We start from the raw sequence: 19,748 nt of genomic DNA on the forward strand, positions 1-19,748 counted from the left end.
CTTTGAAGAGGACACAATTATTATGTCAATTAAAAATCATTATAACCTTGTCAACATCTTGACTATATTTTCTATACATTTTTCATCTCATTTTATGTATGTTTTCATGGAAAACATGAACATTTCTACGTGACCCCAAACTTTTGAACGGAAGTGTATATTATTGTCCACCATAGATCTTTAGTATTGTCATCCATGGGAGTATCAAAAACACAGTAAAATACTTTATTGGGATTTATACATACATCGAAATCATTACTTCTCATCAGGTCCCATATTTACTTAGTTCTGTAGCAGTTCAATAAAAGGTGTTCTAAACTCTCATCACTACAATTCGGCATAGGACAAAATGTACTTTCAACAAAACAGCTCCACTTTACTACAGCACACAATGGGAAACGTTATACAGAAATCAACCATGCAGTATCTCTGACATTTTCTGACAGTTGTGTACTGAGTAAATGTTTTATAAGTTCTTTAGTATCTGCTGGGGTCAAGTTGCGGTATGCAACTTCACCACCATACATTTCATCAGATATCAATTTTATAGATCGTTTTGTTTGAATCTATTCCAGTTCATATTCAAATGTTGAAAGTTGTCAGTAAAGTCACCATAGCACAACGTGTGATGAGGTACATTTTTTCTTGATTTCCCACCCCTGCAGGTCACCCAACCAAAGGACATTTCTAGAAATAGCACTTGCAAAAATATTACAAAGTAAAATGTTTAACTTCCCACCTACGTTCACTGCATCGAAGCCTCCTAATTCTTTACTCTAAAAAATAATATCTTGCTTTGTTACCTTCCTATTGGAACCCCATATTAACCAAGCACATGCCTTATTGATCCTTATGATGCAATCATCAGTCAGGGGGAATATAATGCTTAGGAACATTAATTTAGATAAAATACACATATCTTTAAAAAATGTATTCTACATTATGCAAATTTCCTGCAATTCTACTCATTTCGACATGGTTATGCCCATGACATGGCTACCCAGTGAAGTTCACTGTTGAGGTGTTCTTCTCTTCACCACAGTCCTCCTACAGACCTATACCACAACTCTGGAACGGTGCTCCTTCAGTCCTTCCACAGAGCAAAACAACATCCATGTTTGGAGAAGTTAGATTCCATCAGGATCAGCATAGAGAAAAACAACAAACTCTTTTAGACATTTTGGCTTGGCTTCTATGCCCTCTGTCTTTACCTTTGCAAACCAAAGCACATGCATTCATTGTAGCTCAACAAAAAATAACATTGTCATATTTTCCTCCCGAAAAGTGATTTAATGTTCAATTGAGCCTGAAAACCCTGGTGGGCTTTTGTTTTTCTATTCTCACACAGCACGTCTCCCACTCGCTCCCTAACTCATACCTCTCCCTCTATCTGGTTCCTGCAGGTCATGGTGAAATAAATTGAGGCTTTGTGGTACACTTGACCTGCAAGATACTGTGAGTATTGTGGGGCCACAATGGAAGTGCATTTCATGGTAAGCGACTGTGTGTTAAATGACAAGCTTCCATTATTGCAGAGCATAACCTGTGTTCAAATAGTATTTGTTTTCTTTCAAATACTTCAGATTGTGTGTGATTGAGTTTGCATGTCGCAAACCCTACCTGATATGGCACTCCAGGCATGCTCAATTAAACGTTGTAAGTTGTTTGAAAGATACAAAAAAAGTATTTGAACCCAGGCCTGCTGCTGCAGAGAGTACAGAGCCAGACTACTACTCCCAGTTATAAACCTCCACATCTGGCATGTAGAGGGAGGACAAGGACTCACTGGTCTAGACTGGCCGGGGGGGTGCAGATAGGCTGACACTATAATTAGTCACCCCAAGGATACTGGGAAAAGCAAATAGCGACCTGGGAGAGTCCTAAGAGTTCCTAAGAGGCCAGGCGGACAGAGTGTCTCCCTCCTTCTATCAAAGGAAAACATGGGGTGTGTCCCAAATGGCACCCTATTCCCTACATAGTGTACTACTAACCACTAGCAATATGGCTCTGGTCAAAAGTAGTGCACTAAGAGGGTGCCATTTGGGACACAGACATGGTAAAAGATAGGGAGAAAACGGACAGAGGGAGGAATCCCAACCATGTCTCATGTGTACTGTACCTTGGCTCTAACCCATGTGGGTCGTCAATCTACTGTACGTGTACTTTTTGTCAGCCCATAGGGAGTGAACAATGCCCCTAACTACTTTTGACCAGAGCTATGGGCCCTAGTTAAAAGTAGTGCACTGTAAAGGGAATAGGGTGCCATTTTGGGTGACGGGAGGAAGGGTCTATGGGGCGACCACCTCTGTCTAGCAACAGTATATATGTTGGGTGACCACATGTCCCAGATTGTGCAGGACAGTCCCGCATTTGGCCCTTTGTCCCGCAACAAAGGGTATGATATAAGGATATGATACTGGTGATGTTAAACACTTCTCCAATCATTGTTGAGATCTGAACAAAAAGTTTTCATGGAGACTACACTGTCCCGTGAATGTCCCGCAAAATCATCCCTTTGTCCCACATTTGGGTATTTTGAATGTGCTCACCCTATTTATAGGGGATCATTACTATTATTAGTGGTCAGTTGTAAATAATGAATGCCTGGTAGGCTGGTACAGAGAGGAAAGATGGAAGGTTTCAACATCAACAAATGGTTTTTACCCCAGCTTCGATATGCACCACTTACACCTCCTTTTGCCGCCTTTCCTTCCAGTTCTCTGCTGCCAATGACTGGAACGAATTGCAAAAATCGCTGAAGTTGGAGACTTATATTTCCTTCACTAACTTCAAACATCAGCTATCTGAGCAGCTAACCGTTCGCTGAAGCTGTACACAGCCCATCTGTAAGTAGCCCATCCAATCTACCTACCTCATCCCCATATTGTTTTTATGAACTTTTTAAAATCTTTTGCACACCAGTATTTCTACTTGCACATCACCATCTGCCATCTATCACTCCAGTGTTAATTTGCTAAATTGTCATTACTTCGCTACTATGGCCTATTTATTTCCTTACCTCCTCACGCCATTTGCAAACACTGTATATATACTTTTTTCCCCCTATTGTTGTATTGACTGTACGTTTGTTTATTCCATGTGTAACTCTGTGTTGTTGTTTGTGTCGCACTGCTTTGCTTTATCTTGACCAGGTCGCAGTTGTAAATGAGAACTTATTCTCAACTGGCCTACCTGGTTAAATAAAGGTTAAATAAATAAAAATAAATAAAAAATACTATTTTTTTTCTCTCTGCATGGTACAGGCTATTATTGGATATTGTCCATTAAAGATGCACTATGCAGAAATCGGTCCGCCATTTCCTGGTCGTTAAAATATATATTTTTGCCTAATTTCAGTTTATGTGACAAAACAAGCAAGTGTAGAGAGTCATGGGCCATCTAAACCACTGTAAGATAGTATCTTTTCCATAACCAAACTATTGTATTTTCAACTGTTTAAAGCTTGTGTACAAAAATCAAATCAAATCAAATTTATTTATATAGCCCTTCGTACATCAGCTGATATCTCAAAGTGCTGTACAGAAACCCAGCCTAAAACCCCAAACAGCAAGCAATGCAGGTATAGAAACAGTAGTAAAATACGCAAAAATGTAACGTATGAATGGGTGGCATAGAAATAGTGCACATAAAACTATTCTACCGCTTTTTAGACTTGCTTTGACAATGACAGATCTATAACACATATTTCTATGTGAATTTAGTTGGGTTGCCCAAAACGTTACATATTGCTGCTTTAAGTCCATGTGAGTTGATTTATGTCTGACTGTTGTTGAGTGTTATGGTAGTGATCTCTGTAATTATTATGTTAGTGAGCCTTCACCATTAAATGGTCTTCATCTGTCCACCCTGTTGGGTGTTGGAGTGAGGGGGCGTTACCAACCATCACAATAGAATTGACTCGCTTATGTTGTGTTGCCCAAGTCAGTGCTGTATCGAGTTCTCTCATCACATGTCAGTGGTGCCTTAGTACACTGTGGGTCTGAAAGGCTGGGCTTCACCAGCTCACCACCCTCCACCCTGGTTAGGGTCTGGGGATCGGGGGCTGTGCCTAGTACCAACTAGGACAGGGGTGACATCACTCACAGCACAAACATCATTTTAAACATCCAGTTAGCTCCCTCTTCTCTCCCTTTTCTCCTTCTTCTCTCCTTTGTCTCCCTCCTAATGTTATTATGTTGCCCCATCTTTCCCTCCTATATCTCACTTTCTATGTATCATTAAATGTTTGACCCATGTGGATACCTACATGCCTACATGCATATTCAACCACATACACTATATATACACAAAAGTATGTGGACACCCCTTCAAATAAGTGTATTTGGCTATTTCAGCCTCACCTGTTGCTGACATGTGTATAAAATTGAGCACACCGCCATGCAATCTCCATAGACATACATTGACAGTAGAATGGCCTTACTGAAGATCTCAGTGACTTTCAACGTGGCACCCTCATAGGATGCCACTTTTCCAACAAATCAGTTCGTAACATTCTGCCCTGCTAGAGCTGCCCCAGTCAACTGTAAGTGCTGTTATGGTGAAGTGGAAACATCTAGGAGCAACAACGGCTCAGCCATGAAGTAGTAGGCCAAGCTCACAGAACGGACCCGCCGAGTGCTGAAGCGCGTAGCGTGTAAAAATCGTCTGTCCTCGGTTGCAACACTCACTACAGAGTTCCAAACTGCCTCTGGAAGCAACGTCAGCACAACAACTGCTCGTAGGGAGATTCATGAAATGGGTTTCTATTGCCGAGCAGCTGCACACAAGCCTAAGATCACCATTCATAATGCCAAGCGCTGGCTGGAGTGTTGTAAAGGTTGCTGCCATTGGACTCTTGAGCAGTGGAAACGCGTTCTCTGGAGTGATGAATCGCGCTTCACCATCTGGCAGTCTGAAGGACGAATCTGGGTTTGGTGGGTGCCAGGAGAACAATACCTGCCCCAATGCATAGTGCCAACTGTAAAATTTGGTGAAGTAGGAATAGGGGTCTGGGGCTATTTTTCATGGTTCATACATGGGAAATCTTAATGCTACAGCATACAATGACATTCTAGACAATTCTGTGCTTGCAACTTTGTGGCAACAGTTTGGGGAAGGCCCTTTCCTGTTTCAGCATGACAATGCCACCGTGCACAAAGCGAGGTCCATACAGAAATTGTTTGTCGAGATCGGTGTGGAAAAACTTGACTGGCCTGCTCAGAACCCTGACCTCAACCCCATTGAACACCTTTGAGATGAATTGGAACGCAGACTGCGAGCCAGGCCTAATCGCCCAACATCAGCGTTCGACCTCACTAATGCTCTTTTGGCTGCAGTCCCTGCAGAAATGTATTGTTCTAACATCTAGTGGAAAGCCTTCCCAGAAGAGTGGAGGTTGTTATAGCAGCAAAAAGGGGACCAACACCATATTAATGCACATGATTTTGGAATGAGCTGTTCAATGAGCAGGTGTCGACAAACAGTACATGACGAAAGGTATCTCTCCAACAGCATATGAAATAAAGCTGACGACATAACTCAATGAAAGGTCACAAACACACAGCTACATCTCATTTAACTTTTGCTTAGCTAAGTCCAGCTCCCATCCATCCACTGCAGCCATGGGTATGTGAACACACACCCACACAGTTGGGGTTTTCCCACCCAGATGCCAGTGGGGCATAACAGCCCTGTACCACTTCAATCTGCCTTTGGAAAACTCTGACTAGACTGTATCATCAAATCTGAGCCAAGCAGGACCACCAACATAGTGCTTAGCCTTCCTTTGTAGTCCAGTTTAGTGGTTTATACTCCCCCATTTACTGAGAACTACAGGGTTTTCTGTCCGGTAGTTTACTGGGCTTCTTACGTCTGCGGCAAACAGTGTAAAAGACCTTTGAAAACGTTGAAACTTACACCAAATCAATGTTTTGATTGTAAGGTCAAATATGGTAAAAGGACATTTCATTGAGAACTTCATCTTGTCTCTGTTATGTGATGTTATGTGGGTGATGCGCCAAGCACAATGTTGCAGGTCAATAAAAAGACAAATAAATGGCCAAAGACAAAGATGCCATTGAAGTATCCAAATTAGCTTAACAAAGCAAGAGCTCTCTCTCTCACTCTCTTTCTCATTCTCCCCCCTCTTGCGTCTTCTCTCTCTCTATTAATTAGGGTCTCCACAGGTTGTTGTCAACAACTGCTCTTCATTACAGTTAAACTGTGACTTTTAACTGTGTATCCCCACCTCCCTCACACTGGACAGAATCTACGACCACACATACACACAATCTACGACCAGATACACCCATTCCCTCCCTGTGGGAGCGGAGCCAGCAGCGATCCCAAGCCACATTCCCAAAGATAAAGTAATGGGGAAAAGAGAGAGTCCTATCTGAGCCTTGTGATACCACCACTACAAACAGAGTAGTGATAACAAAATACTATAAATGCTAGAGCTCAAGACAGACAGACAGACAGACAGACAGACACAAGCATCCTCTGTTGTTCTGCAAACCAGGCTGTCAATCACATTTTTCCTGACGATAATTGAATGCTATATGTAATTCACTTTTTAAACCTAGTTGACTTGTGACTTTGACTTACTGACTTAAGCCATTTTCCTCTTTGAGGAGCGTAGGTCATTCTCAAACTTCCTCTTTCACTTAACTTGCGACAGCACAGACATTCTATTTGGTTCAACTCACTCCTATGAGGTTTGAGAGACTGTAGGAGTAATGCTGGGTTGTAGGACAGTCTGATACAGTAATTACTGTTCTTAGAAGAGCACACCTCCTCCACAACATTACTCATTTAAATATGACTGATGACTAGGAGAGTTCATGCAAAGTGCTTCTGAGCCCTCAGTTGAAAACACCATCTCAGCCGGACATTGAACCTTGTGATGATGACAAAAAGTGCATCCCAAATGGCATCCTATTGCCTATTTAGTGCACTACTGCAGGGCCTATAGGGCCGCTGGCCAAAAGTAGTGCACTATATAGGGAATAGGGTGCCATTTGGGACACAGTCAAAGGCAAGTTACCCTAATCACTGTTCTGTTCCACTCTCCACCAGCCTCCCCATCACCCCGACCCCTTAACCCTCTATCTCATCCAAAAACAAGCCATCCAGCCATCCATAACAAACAATGTTGTGCTCCTTATTTGGGTGGAAAATCAGATCAAGGTTGTGATATGGGCCTCTGATAAGTTGGAAATGAGTGAAGTTGTCCCAGAGGTAGAGCATGTACTGCAGGAGTAATGCATTGCTAAGGGACAAACAGCCCTGATTCATGTCTGACACTTCAGCTCATGTGTTCATTCACTCACTGTTAGGCTACATCCCAAATGGCATCCTATTCCCTTATATAGGGCTATCAGTCCTGGTCAAAAGTAGTGCACTACATAGGGAACAGGGTGCCATTTGGGAAGAATGCTTAGTCTGAAAACAATTTCAGAAGCATTTCAGGGCCCGTATGAAGCCTATAGTCAGCTAGTGACAAAAATAGACAATCAAAGAGTCTGTAGTGTCACACACGCCCGCACACACACATGCACTTTCTCTATATATTTATGTCACCCCCCCCCCTCCCAAGGGGTCAGGGTATAATCTCGGGGGCAGGGTGGTCACTCTCATGGGTCATTGCTCAGAGAATCCCCAGGCCTCACAATACTAACTCTGGGGCGAACAGGGTCACTTGTTTGTGTGCTTGAGCAATGACACACATTACACTAATCTGAGCTTTACGAACCAACAAAACAAACAAACAGGTACTTTTTAATGAGAAAATGTGGTGGGTGTCTTTGCATAAATCGTGTTTGAAGTAGTAATTAAAAGAGATTTTAGTCTTATTTAGTCTGCAGCCGATAAGGAAAATAAACAGAGAGCTGCAGCTCAGATCTCAAATCAAGCTCATTGGCAGAAGGCTGGACCTCAAACCCAAACCACACATCATAGATTTAAAAGACCACGATTGTATGCACATGATTATATATGTATGCTGCTATATGCAGAGCACCAGCATTAAAGTGTGCGATTCAAATATGTGACTAGGCAGGTAATGGTATGCGTACATTCACACAAACACATACAGACTCACAAACGCAGGCATACAGTGCTATCGGAAAGTATTCAGACCCGTTCCATTTTTCCACATTTTGTTATGTTTGTGAGTCTGTATGTGTTTGTGTGAATGTACACATACCATTCATCCCAAATGGCACCCTTATTCTAAAATGGATTAAGTTTTTTTTTTCCCTCATCAATCTACACACAATACCCCATAATGACAGAGCTTGCTTTGAGACTCGAAATTGAACTCTGGTGTATCCTGTTCCATTGATGTTTCTACAACTTGTTTAGAGTCCACCTATGGTAAATTCAATTGATTGGACAGGATTTGGAAAGGCACACCTGTCTATATAAGGTCCCACAGTTGACAGTGCATGTCAGTGCAAAAACCAAGCCATGAGGTCGAAGAAATTGTACGTAGAGCTCCGAGACAGGATTGTGACGAGGGCACAGATCGGGGGAAGGGTACCAAAACATTCCTGCAGCATTGAAGGTCCCCAAGAGCACAGTGGCCTCCATCATTCTTAATTGGAAGAAGTTTGGAACCACCAAGACTCTTCCTAGAGCTGGCCACCTGGTAAAAACTGTGCAATCGGGGGAGAAAAGACTTGGTCAGGGACGTGGCCAAGAACCCAATGGTCACTTTGACAGAACTCCAGAGTTCCTCTGTGGAGATGGGAGAACCTTCCAGAAGGAAAACCATCTCTGCAGCACTCCACCAATCAGGACTTTATAGTGAGACCGGGTTCTGGCCAGATGGAAGCCACTCCTCAGTAAAAGGCACATAACAGCCGCTTGGAGTTTGCCAAAAGGTACCTAAAGACTCTTAAACCATGAGAAACAAGATTCTCTGGTCTGATGAAAGTAATATTGAACTGCTGTAGAGCACTCAGGACCTCAGACTGGGACAAAGGTTCACATTCCAATGCAACAACAACCCTATGCACACAGCCAAGACAACGCAGGAGTGGCTTCGAGACAAGTCTCTGAATGTCCTTGAGTGGCCCAGCCAGAGCCCGGACTTGACCCCAATCGAACCTGTCTGGAGAAAGCTGTGCAGCAATGCTCCCCATCCAACCGGAGAGAATCTGCAGAAAAGAATGGGACAAACTCCCCAAATACAGGTGTGCCAAACTTGTAGTGTCAAACCCAAGAAGACCTGAGGCTGTAATCACTGCCAAAGGCGTTTCAACAAAGTACTGATTAAATGGTCTGAATACTTGTGTAAATGTGATATTTAAGTTGTTGTTATTTTGAATACATTTTTTAACATTTCTAAAAACCTGTTTTTGCTTTGTTATTGTAGGGGTATTGTGTGTAGATTGAGGAGGGGGAAAAACAATTGAATCACTTTTAGAAAGAGGCTGTAACGTAACAAAATGTGAAAAAAGTCAAGGGGTCTGAACTTTCCAAATGCACTGTATACTGTCTACATGTACGCACGCACTACGACGCACTGTATCTCTTCTGTATCCAGTAATGTCTGATGTAATAAAATATAGTATGAATATGAGTATATGAATATGAGTATGAATGAGTATGAATATATGAAATAAAATATAGTATGGAGAAATGATAGTAAACAGTCACCTCACCACAGGTTGTGTCCCAAATGGCACTCTATTTCTATAAATAGTGCAATGCTTTTGACCAGGGCCCATAGGGTTCTGGTCGAAGGTAGTGCATTATATAGGGAATAGGGTGCCATTTGGGATGAAACTATAGTCTGAGTTCAGTGAGAGGACATAGATAATGAACCAGCTGCTCACTCCTCAAATCAACCCACTGTATTATACTGCTCACTTACTTCTCAACTCTTATCTCTCAAAGTGTAGGGGTCTCTGAGGAACTAGACACTTTCTTTCACTTTATCTTCACTCCTCTCTCTCCCCTTCTCTTCCTCCCCCTCTTTCTCTTTTCCCCATCCCCTTCTCTTGCTCTCCTCTCCCTCACTCTATCTTCTCACTCTACCCCTCTCACTCTCTATCACCCCCCGCCCCCCTCTCTGTAATAAAACCAGATTTGTAGGGCAGGAACAGAGGACTGGGAGGTTTTTGGTGCTCTGGAAATCCTCAGCAGCCAGATAAGAAGAAAAAAACTCCCTCTATTTCTTCCTTCCTTTCTTCAGCACACACCCATGTTTTAATTTGCTGGCCAGTGGAATGGAAGCTGGAGAGTGTGTGAATGGGACAGGCTGCAGAGAGAGATGATTTACATGTAACCGAAACTTGTGCAAGTTATTCCCATTCACATCTGGCTTATAGCTCACTGCAACACAGTCATACTTTAACATCAGAAGGACATTTAGACTGCCACCAGTAATACAGCAGTGTAAACTCCTCAGAGGAAGGGGAGGACCATCCTCCTCAGTGAAATGTCATAAAAATAGAAATAGTGAAACATTAAAGTGATCCTTTTTAGATAAAGCTATACTAAATATATTCATATGTCACCAAATAATGTATTAAAATACACTGTTTTACAATGAAGGTCTACAGTAACTTCAACAGCTCTGTCTGGGGTAGCACCATGGTGTACCCGAAGGACAGCTAGCTTCCGTCCTCCTCTGGGTACATTGACTTCAATACAAAACCTATGAGGCTCGTAGGCCTCACCCCCTTCCATAGACATACATGGTAATTATGACCCCTTCCGGAGGACGTCCTCCAACCAATCAAAGCTTGTGTAGTATGAACTGACATGTTGTCCATCCAATCATAGAATTAGGATCAAAGAATTAACCTAGTGTGTTGTATTGGGATTGTGCCACAGAGCATTATGGGGGTCCTATGTGTTGAGAAGCTTGGTGACATTGTTGGATAGAGATTAAGAGTGAAGATTGATAGTTGAGCATTTTTTAGATATTAAATTCAAATTCATTTTTTCAAATACAGGTGACTGAGGAAGTATATTATAAATTGCTTTCTTGGTTTTAGAACTTTATTTTTGTGTCCAGTTAGTGCAATTTATTGAAGTAGCATTAGCTAGCAGCTTGAGGGGGCAGTTTTCTCCGCCAGAATGACTAACGGTACTGATAATGTTGTGGACATTTTGTTCATTCTATGGGGTACACGGAAAAGGTGCGAATTAAAACCGAGGGTCAACCTCTGCCTGAGATTAGTTTCATGAAGAAGGATGAAAAGGTGAGGGCGTTCAATACCAATTGGTATCAAAACTATAGCTGGTCAACAGGGAGCCTTTCATCAAGCCATCTGTATTGCTGGCCTTGCTTGCTCTTTGGAAAGGCTGAGCCTTGAGGGAAAGGGGGGCAGCAGGTAGCCTAGTGGTTAGTGTGTTGGGCCAGTAAATGAAAGGTTGTTGGATCGAATCCCAAAGCTTCTGGGAAAAAGCCACATCGATCATGTAATGGACGAAGGGCTGCGTATTCAAATTGCACAACGAGAAAGTAAGAAAAAAACAGGGATGTACTCAAGCGGATTATCTACACCACTGCATTTTTGGGAATGCAAGAATTCAAATCAAATTGATTTATAAAGCCCTTCTTACATCAGCTGATATATCAAAGTGCTGTACAGAAACCCATCCTAAAACCACAAACAGCAAGCAATGCAGGTGTAGAAGCACGGTGGCTAGGAAAAACTCCCTAGAAAGGCCAAAACCTAGGAAGAAACCTAGAGAGGCACCCCGGCTATGAGGGGTGGCCAGTCCTCTTCTGGCTGTGCCGGGTGGAGATGATAACACAACATGGCCAAGATGTTCAAATGTTCAGAAATGACCAGCATGGTCAAATAATAATAATAACAGTAGTTGTCGAGGGTGCAACAAGTCAACACCTCAGGAGTAAATGTCAGTTGGCTTTTCATAGCCGATCATTGAGAGTATCTCTCTATTAGTTTTTAGAGGACACGACCAGAGGGAAAGTTCCGCAACTACAAGGAGCTTGCAGAGGTAATAGCACGTTATGATGTGTTACTTGCTGAACATATGGAACTTTCTATTGTCTTTTCTGGTATTTCAAAATCAATTCAGAATGATTTGATCGCTTCCACTCGCATCATCCATTAAAAGTGAGATTAAAAGAGAGCTGGATGCGGCGCCGTTTTTCGCGTGGCAAATGGATGAAACCACAGACATCAGCTGTTGCTCGCAGTTGTCAGTTATCGCCAGTTGTGTGGATGACCAGGGCTTTTTTCAGGAGCGTGTCTTGGGCTACTTTGATGTGTGAAGTGGGCGAGATGCGTAGTCTGTGTTTGACTTTGTGAATTCTGAGATGTCTGAGTTGAACTTCATAGAGAAACGTGTTGCCCAAACCTATGATGGTGCTGCTGTAATGGCTTCTGCCTTAAAATGGCCTGCAGGCAAAAGTAAGAGAAGTAGCTTAGAGTGCCACTTTTGTGCATTGCTATGCACACCGGCTCAATTTAGTTTTGAGCCAGAGCACCAAGTTCATTCCCAAAGTTAAGGTTTTCTTTGTGACACTGGGCGGCTTCACCACTTTTTTTTGCATTTCGACCAAGAGGGTGATGGTGCTTGAACAGGATAGATGTGCAGGCTTGCCAAAAAACGCACCAACACGTTGGAAAATCACTGAAGGACACCTTCACACATATCATAGAGCACCCTACCATGGATGATGATACTGTGTCATGTGCAGATGGGTTCAATTTTGATTTAACTAACTTTTTAGTAGATATTTGCTCACACAGATGTTGTTTGACATAGTGCAGCAGAAAGCCATGTGTGAGGCCTAATTTAATAAGAGAAGAATAGAGAATCTGATAAGCAGAATGGAGGAGCACAAGTCTGATGTAGCATTCAGTGCCATATATGAGAAGGCAGCAAGCATGACAGAGGATCCAGAGATCATGCACAGGAGGAAGTGCCGGCAGGGCACTCAGGATGTAAAGGCACTGTATGACTCAATTCATGATAACTGCAAGTCTCAGAGAGCACAGAGGTACAAAAGCCTGGACAGCATGTGATTCCTGGAGTTGTTAGATGGTAGTAAATTTGGTTAATTCAAGAGAAAATTCCCAGATGATGCTCTGACAAGCCTATTGCAGACCTATGGCAATTTCTTTGATCAGGAAATACTGAAAAACAGAGCTGCAAGTGTTTTACTGCGACGAGGAGACTCAAGGGAACATTGCAAAAATGAGAGACACAATCCTGCACTATAGGAGCAGTGGACTTGATGAAGCGATGCCTGACCTGTACAGGCTCATGTGCCTTGTTGCTACTATGGGCGCAACATCAGCTGGGGTGGAGCATAGCTTCTCCTGCCTCAAGAGGCTGAAGAGCTACTCTCGGAACACTATGGGACAAGAGAGACTGAGGAACCTTGCAATCCTATCCATTACGGGTGAAACGGTTCGCAAAACTCACGGTTCGGTACGATATGGTACAGTGGTGTCACGGTTCGGTACGGGTTCGATACATCGACAAAATAAATGCCTGAGAAATATGTAATTTGTATTTAGATTTTCCATTTATTATAATAGTAAACGTAGGCAGCTTGAATTCCCAGGAGCATATGGAAACAAAGGTGACAACAAAAAACAGCAGTGCCTGCCTTACAACATGAAATAAAATAGTCATTTAAAACATAACTTCAGCAAGAGTTCATAGTCCCGCAGCATATATGAAAATTAAGTCACATAGCAGTGTCTTAAACAAAACAGGTGTAACGGCTCTCTTCTATCTCCTCCTCTGACGAAGAGGTAGAACAAGGATCGGACCAAAACGCAGCGTGTAGATTGCGATCCATGTTTATTCAAACAAACGTAAACACGAAATAACACAAACACTACAAAAACAATAAACGTAACGAAAACCGAAACAGCCCTATCTGGTGCAAACACTAAGACAGGAACAATCACCCACAAAATACACAGTGAAACCCAGGCTACCTAAATATGGTTCCCAATCAGAGACAACGAGAATCACCTGACTCTGATTGAGAACCGCCTCAGGCAGCCAAGCCTACTCTAGACACCCCTACTCAGCCGCAATCCCAATACCTACTAAACCCCAATACTAAAACACACCACAACACAATAAACCCATGTCACACCCTGGCCTGAACAAATAATAAAGAAAACACAAAATACTAAGACCAAGGCGTGACAACAGGACCACTTGAGACTGGTTACTTGATTCGTCTTTAAGAAGATTAGTCTATCCACATTATCTGCAGTGAGCATAGATCGGCTTGCTGTGACAATATCAGCCACTGTGGAGAAATACCCTCTCGCTAGGGACAGAGGTCCCAGGCACAGCCAGGTAGCGCCTTGCTAACATGGCAACATGAGGGTATATTAACTCTTTGGTCTTCCACCATGTAAGTGGATCAACATCCAGGGGAAAACAGTCCACTTCACCTCCTCCTCAATGACCTTGACATTTGACTTGGTTCCCTGCTCCTGGGTCGTGAACAACTCCCCAAAAAGCTCAGCCATGGCAGGCTTCTTTTCTGGAGGAGAACCCCTGTCGTCTGCCGTCTCTGGAGAGGGGTTGGCTCCTGTGGTATCTGTGGCTTGACCCGGCAGAATTCAATTAGATTAAAATTATCTCGGAAGTGGCTTTAAAAATATGATTTGTTGTTAGAAATATATATCAAACACTATTATTACAATTATTACTTTATAATTAATTGTTAAATCACTAATTAATAAAATAATAAATGTCTCATTAACAAAATGTATATTGTATATTGGTCACAATCTCTGCTGTGAGTTCATCGTAGACTCTCAGACGAGCAGCAGCATCCAGGTGCAGTAGGGACTTGAACCGGGGATCCAGAGCAGCATATCTAGGCCCCAGGTTAACTCTGATAGCTGTCTTGACAGCCCTTATTGCAGGTTCATCTTCATCAGATGTCACCATTGATTTCAGGACCATGGTTTTCATAGGCAGGACCATGGAAACTGATGGAATGCTCTCAGTGCATATCAGTGTTGTGACTGTTTTGGGAGGTTTGCACACTTTGATAACTTCCTCTGCTAGTCTTATGTCATTTTCAGACAAAGTCACAATATCTTTGACATTCCTCCACACAGCTTGATCAGTCAGTGTAGAAAACACCGCAACTTTCTCATCAAGGTATCTCTCAACCATGTCATGGCTTTAATTCCATCTAGTAGGAACATGTTGGATTAGTTTGGGGTTTGGCAGTTCCAGCAACTCCTGTTTTGTCTTGAAAACATGTGCAGCAGTTGTGCTTTTGTGAAAGGATACCACCTTCCTGATCTTTGCTAGGAGGCGAGAGATTGGATTCACTGACATTGCTTTTTGAGATACAAGATTAATAACGTGAGCAAAGCATCCTATCTGTGGCCCCAATCCAGGTAGTGCAACTGCATTTAAAATATTTCTAGCATTGTCAGTGGTCACAGGAATCATTACATTATCCCTCTCCAACTTCCACACTGCAACTACTTCCCTTAGCTCTTCCCCCAACTTTACACTGGTGTGACGACTCTCAATGGGACGTGTTTGAAAAACATGGCTTTTTATCTCCCACTCTGCCGTAATTAAATGAACCGTTACAGTAAGGTAGCTCTCGGTAGCTCTAGACGTCCAACTGTCCGTTGTTAGAGCAACAGACAGCGTTTCTGACAACTCGCTCTCAAGGTGTTCTTTCGTTTTTTTTAGTAAGGCAGGTATTAATGTCTGGGCAAAATATTTATGGGAAGGAATAGTGAAGCGCGGCCCGACCACTTTAAACATGTTTCTGAACCTCTACCACAATCCTGAATTCTCTACCACAGAGGAGGGTCTCATATCTGCCGCTATGAATTATTTTGCTATCGCTGCGTTGAAGGCTGTGGGGAGAAGTGGTTGTCGTTTCATTTTTTTCGCCTAGTCATACCGATTGGCCCTTTGGGGTGATGTCGGCGCAAATGAGTAGTCATGTCACTCGAATAGGCTATCTGCAATGAACAGAGCCTACATGTTGTAAAAGTTTTATCCAACACTCGTTGGCAACCCCTGTTATAGTTTACAGGGAAACCGAAATGTTCCCAGACAACAGACCTGAATGATACTGGGGCGTCTTTCTAGTTCTAGTTCTAGTTCTCACCAATGCTTGCCATGTTGCTCCTTTGCATTTAGCTAACTGCTAATTCCTTCATAAGCTAATTGCTGCTACGACGGTCTCTCAGCTCTATTCTCGCTGGAGTGAAATAACTAATGACTAAACAACTTCTCTTTTTTAAAGACAACTTTATTACTATGTGGATTTTTTTCCCACGTTAATTTATACGCCGTTGGTTTATGCAATAATATTTTGATTTACAATTAAATATACAGATATTTTCTAGCTATAATATATGATTAATGTATTGTTCGGTTCGCAGTGCGTACCCAACCGTGCACCGTGGACCCTGTACCGAACAGTTCAATATGAATACGCATACAGTTTCACCTCTACTATCCATAGAGAATTCTTAAATCACTGTATAAAAATCCTCACTAGTACGAGAAGGCCATCGAACAGTTTGTCAACCAGACTATGAGAAGGACTTAATCTTTAAAGTAAAGGCTTTCACATGTTTTCCCCCATTATGACATTTACATTAGTTTAATTGTTAATTAAATTATGTTACCAATTTTGAATTGATATTCATTTCAATTTTGTTTTCAACAGTAATTCCCCCATGCTCCACCCATGGCCCTCTGAAGAACTAAACAGACCTGTGCCCTCTGGAGATCGGAAAAGCCATTAACCCCTTTGAAGAACTGAACAGTCTGTGCCCATCTGAAGAACTGTGAAGTCTGTGCCCCTCTGAAGAACTGAATCCCCTGATTAATCCCCATTTCCCATATGCTCTTTCATCCACTGGTACATTGAATGTTTCCTGTCCAAGAACTGTGAGTAACCCTATACATTTTCTTTCATTATAATGTAGAGTCAATCACATACACAATCACATTATTACACATCAATGTGATTTTACTCCTTGCTTGGACTAACTCATTCTTAGCGCTTTTGTCTGTGTGTTATTGTTTTTTTGTCTTCCCAGTCAAATCCTGTCCTGCCCTTAGTGGAGGATTTGGGCTCTTCTCCAACACCATCCATCCATCCATCCATGATGAACCTTTTTCTGCACTGAAGCCTCTGAACACCTCAACCCTGTCCTGCACTGAAGTAAAGCCTTTGAACAGCCTTTGAATTTGACTTAAATGTCTTTATTAAACATTTTAGGTTCAAATAATTTGTCTTTGATGATTTTTGTAATGTTCTTTGTTGTTCGGTCCGCAGCTATACCATGGGTATTCCATCCTCCTCAATTATTAAAGTCACAAGCCTCCACTACAATACAGTAATAGTAATGCCATCAACACAGTATTGGTAATGCCATCAATACACTAATGGTATAAATAAATGTACAGAACATTGCTACTTATATTATAAAATCATAAATATCTCATCTGTAGTTATGGAGCTGTCTGTGTGTTTATTTTAGAATGCATTGTTTTAAACGATAATGACCCAAACAAAGCCAGGCGGGCGGGTTGTCGACTTTGATGCCTCGCTCAATTAGAACGTGTCTCTATTTTTGCTGACCCTGTAGTCACACAGAACAATACAACTGTTGTCATTATTCACTTTTTATTCGCATTTGAATTGGAAGAGGTAGGGTTAAGGGGTTTACCATGCATGCTAAATTAGACCATTTCGTCCACTTATGGAAACACAACATAGCTATCAGCAAAGATAAAATTGGCGATATGGACTATCCTACTTGCATACAGTCAGTGCTCTGCCTGTCCCGTTCTTTCCACCTGCATCGCTCTGCTTGCTCCGCCCGCCCGCTTCTGGTGAGTTTTTTTGTTTTACTGTACTGTGTTTTACTGTATGTCATGAAAAGGTCTGTCATTAGAGATATTAGTTAGCGCTTTCAAATCTCACCCTGTTTCTGAACACAAACAAAATGAAAAGAAAAGCCTCCTTTAAATCCATCCACTTTCTGTCTGTTACGGTAATTTTAATTGGAAAGATGGAAATCTATCTCAAAGAACAGTGTGGTTATTAGAGAGGAACAGGAAATTCTCTGTCTACGTTCCAAATGGCGGCACACCTATTCCCTTTATAGTGCACTACTTTTGACCACGTGCTTTGGTCAAAAGTAGTGCACTATAAAGGGAATAGGGTGCCATTTGGGACACAACTTCTATTACCGCAGTGTGAATACTAGGGTTTACCCTACCGACTGTGTGCCTCCAGTATCCAAAATATCAAAGCGTTTTTGTAATTACTATTTCAAGTATTTCAAGGGACTCAACCATTTCCCCAATCTCCTCCTCTCCTCCACACAAGTTATTCTCTAGAACTTCAAAGTCGGTAATATTATTTAACCCAGCTTTTCTTCTCCATTAAACTAAAGGGGAGCAGAAAGAAATCAAACCAAGGACAAGAAGACAGAGTATGCATCCAAAATGGCACCATATTCTCTATATGGGCCCTGGTCAAAAGTAGTGCACTATAGAGTGAATAGGGTACCATTATAGACGAGGCCAGCGTGCAAGAGTAGCAGATTGTGTGGTGCAGTGGTGGAAAAAGTACCGAATTGTCATACTTAAAATGGGTCAACTAAAAGGAAAAGTCACCCAGTAAAATCTTACCTGATTAAAGGTTTAAAAGTATTTGGTTTTAAATATACTTAAGTATCAAAACTAAATGTAATTGCTAAAATATACTTAAGTATCAAAAATGTAAATATTTGTTTCGTGAGGCAACTCGAAAAAACGGATTTCAAATTCCTTATATTAAGCAAACCAGATGGCACAATTATTATTTACATTTTTTTAATTTACGGATATCCAGGGGCACACTCCAACACTCAGACATTATTTATAAAAGAAGCATGGGTTTAGTGAGTCCGCCAGATCAGACACAATGACCAGGGATGTTCTCTTGATAAATGTGTGAATTACACTATTTTCCTGTCCTGCTAAGCATTCAAAATGTAACGAGTACTTTTGGGTGTCAGGAAAAAAATTATGGAGTAAAAAGTACATACTTTTCTTTAGGAATGTAGTGAAGTAAAAGTTCTCAATAATATAAATAGTAAAGTACAGATACCCCCAAAAACTACTTAATTAGTACCGTCATGTATTTTTTACTTAAGTACTTTATACCACTGATGTGGTGGAACACTGAGCTAACTGATCTAACAGATCTGTCAGACGCATCACAGAAGATGCATTTTCCCTCTGGTCAAAAGTAGTGCACTATGTAGGAAATAGGAGGTCATTTGGGACTCACAGGTGATAATGTGACATATGATGCCGTAATCAGGTTCACAAACAAACAAAAGAAGATAGAGATGGATGATGGGTAAAATAACGACATTGTGGGATTGAAGAATAGAATAGGAGGAAATCATGTCAGACTTATTCACTGACTGAAACATCACCATCAGAATTCATTTGAGCAGGGTCTATTACCCAGGACTCATTGTGGATTCCGTTCAAAGCACAGTGGGAAGAAATAGAGAGAGAGAGAGAGAGAGAGTATCCTACCCCAGTCATAGCCGAAGGAGAAACATCTAACGAGGCAAGGAGAAGAAAGTCAATCAACTCCAGCAAACATTCTTCATCAGAACTAACCAAGGACTCCCTGGAAAACAGTGGCAATTGTTACTGAGTGGACGATCCTGGCAAAAAAAAAAGAAAGATCCAAACTGTAGTACTGATTTCCTCCTCTTACT

At 41.8% G+C, this 19,748-nt stretch overlaps 1 long non-coding RNA gene across 1 annotated transcript; it reads left to right on the forward strand.

The window, feature by feature from the left end:
* Positions 1-2,597: 2,597 nt before the first annotated feature.
* On the forward strand, positions 2,598-17,249 carry LOC115131122 (uncharacterized). Its single transcript, XR_003863892.2, has 3 exons — positions 2,598-2,846; positions 16,682-16,905; positions 17,058-17,249. It is a non-coding gene; the product is annotated as an uncharacterized LOC115131122 (long non-coding RNA).
* The last annotated feature ends 2,499 nt before the right edge of the window (positions 17,250-19,748 follow it).

This window comes from Oncorhynchus nerka, linkage group LG6 (assembly GCF_034236695.1).
Source record: "Oncorhynchus nerka isolate Pitt River linkage group LG6, Oner_Uvic_2.0, whole genome shotgun sequence".
Taxonomy (NCBI): Eukaryota; Metazoa; Chordata; class Actinopteri; order Salmoniformes; family Salmonidae; genus Oncorhynchus; species Oncorhynchus nerka.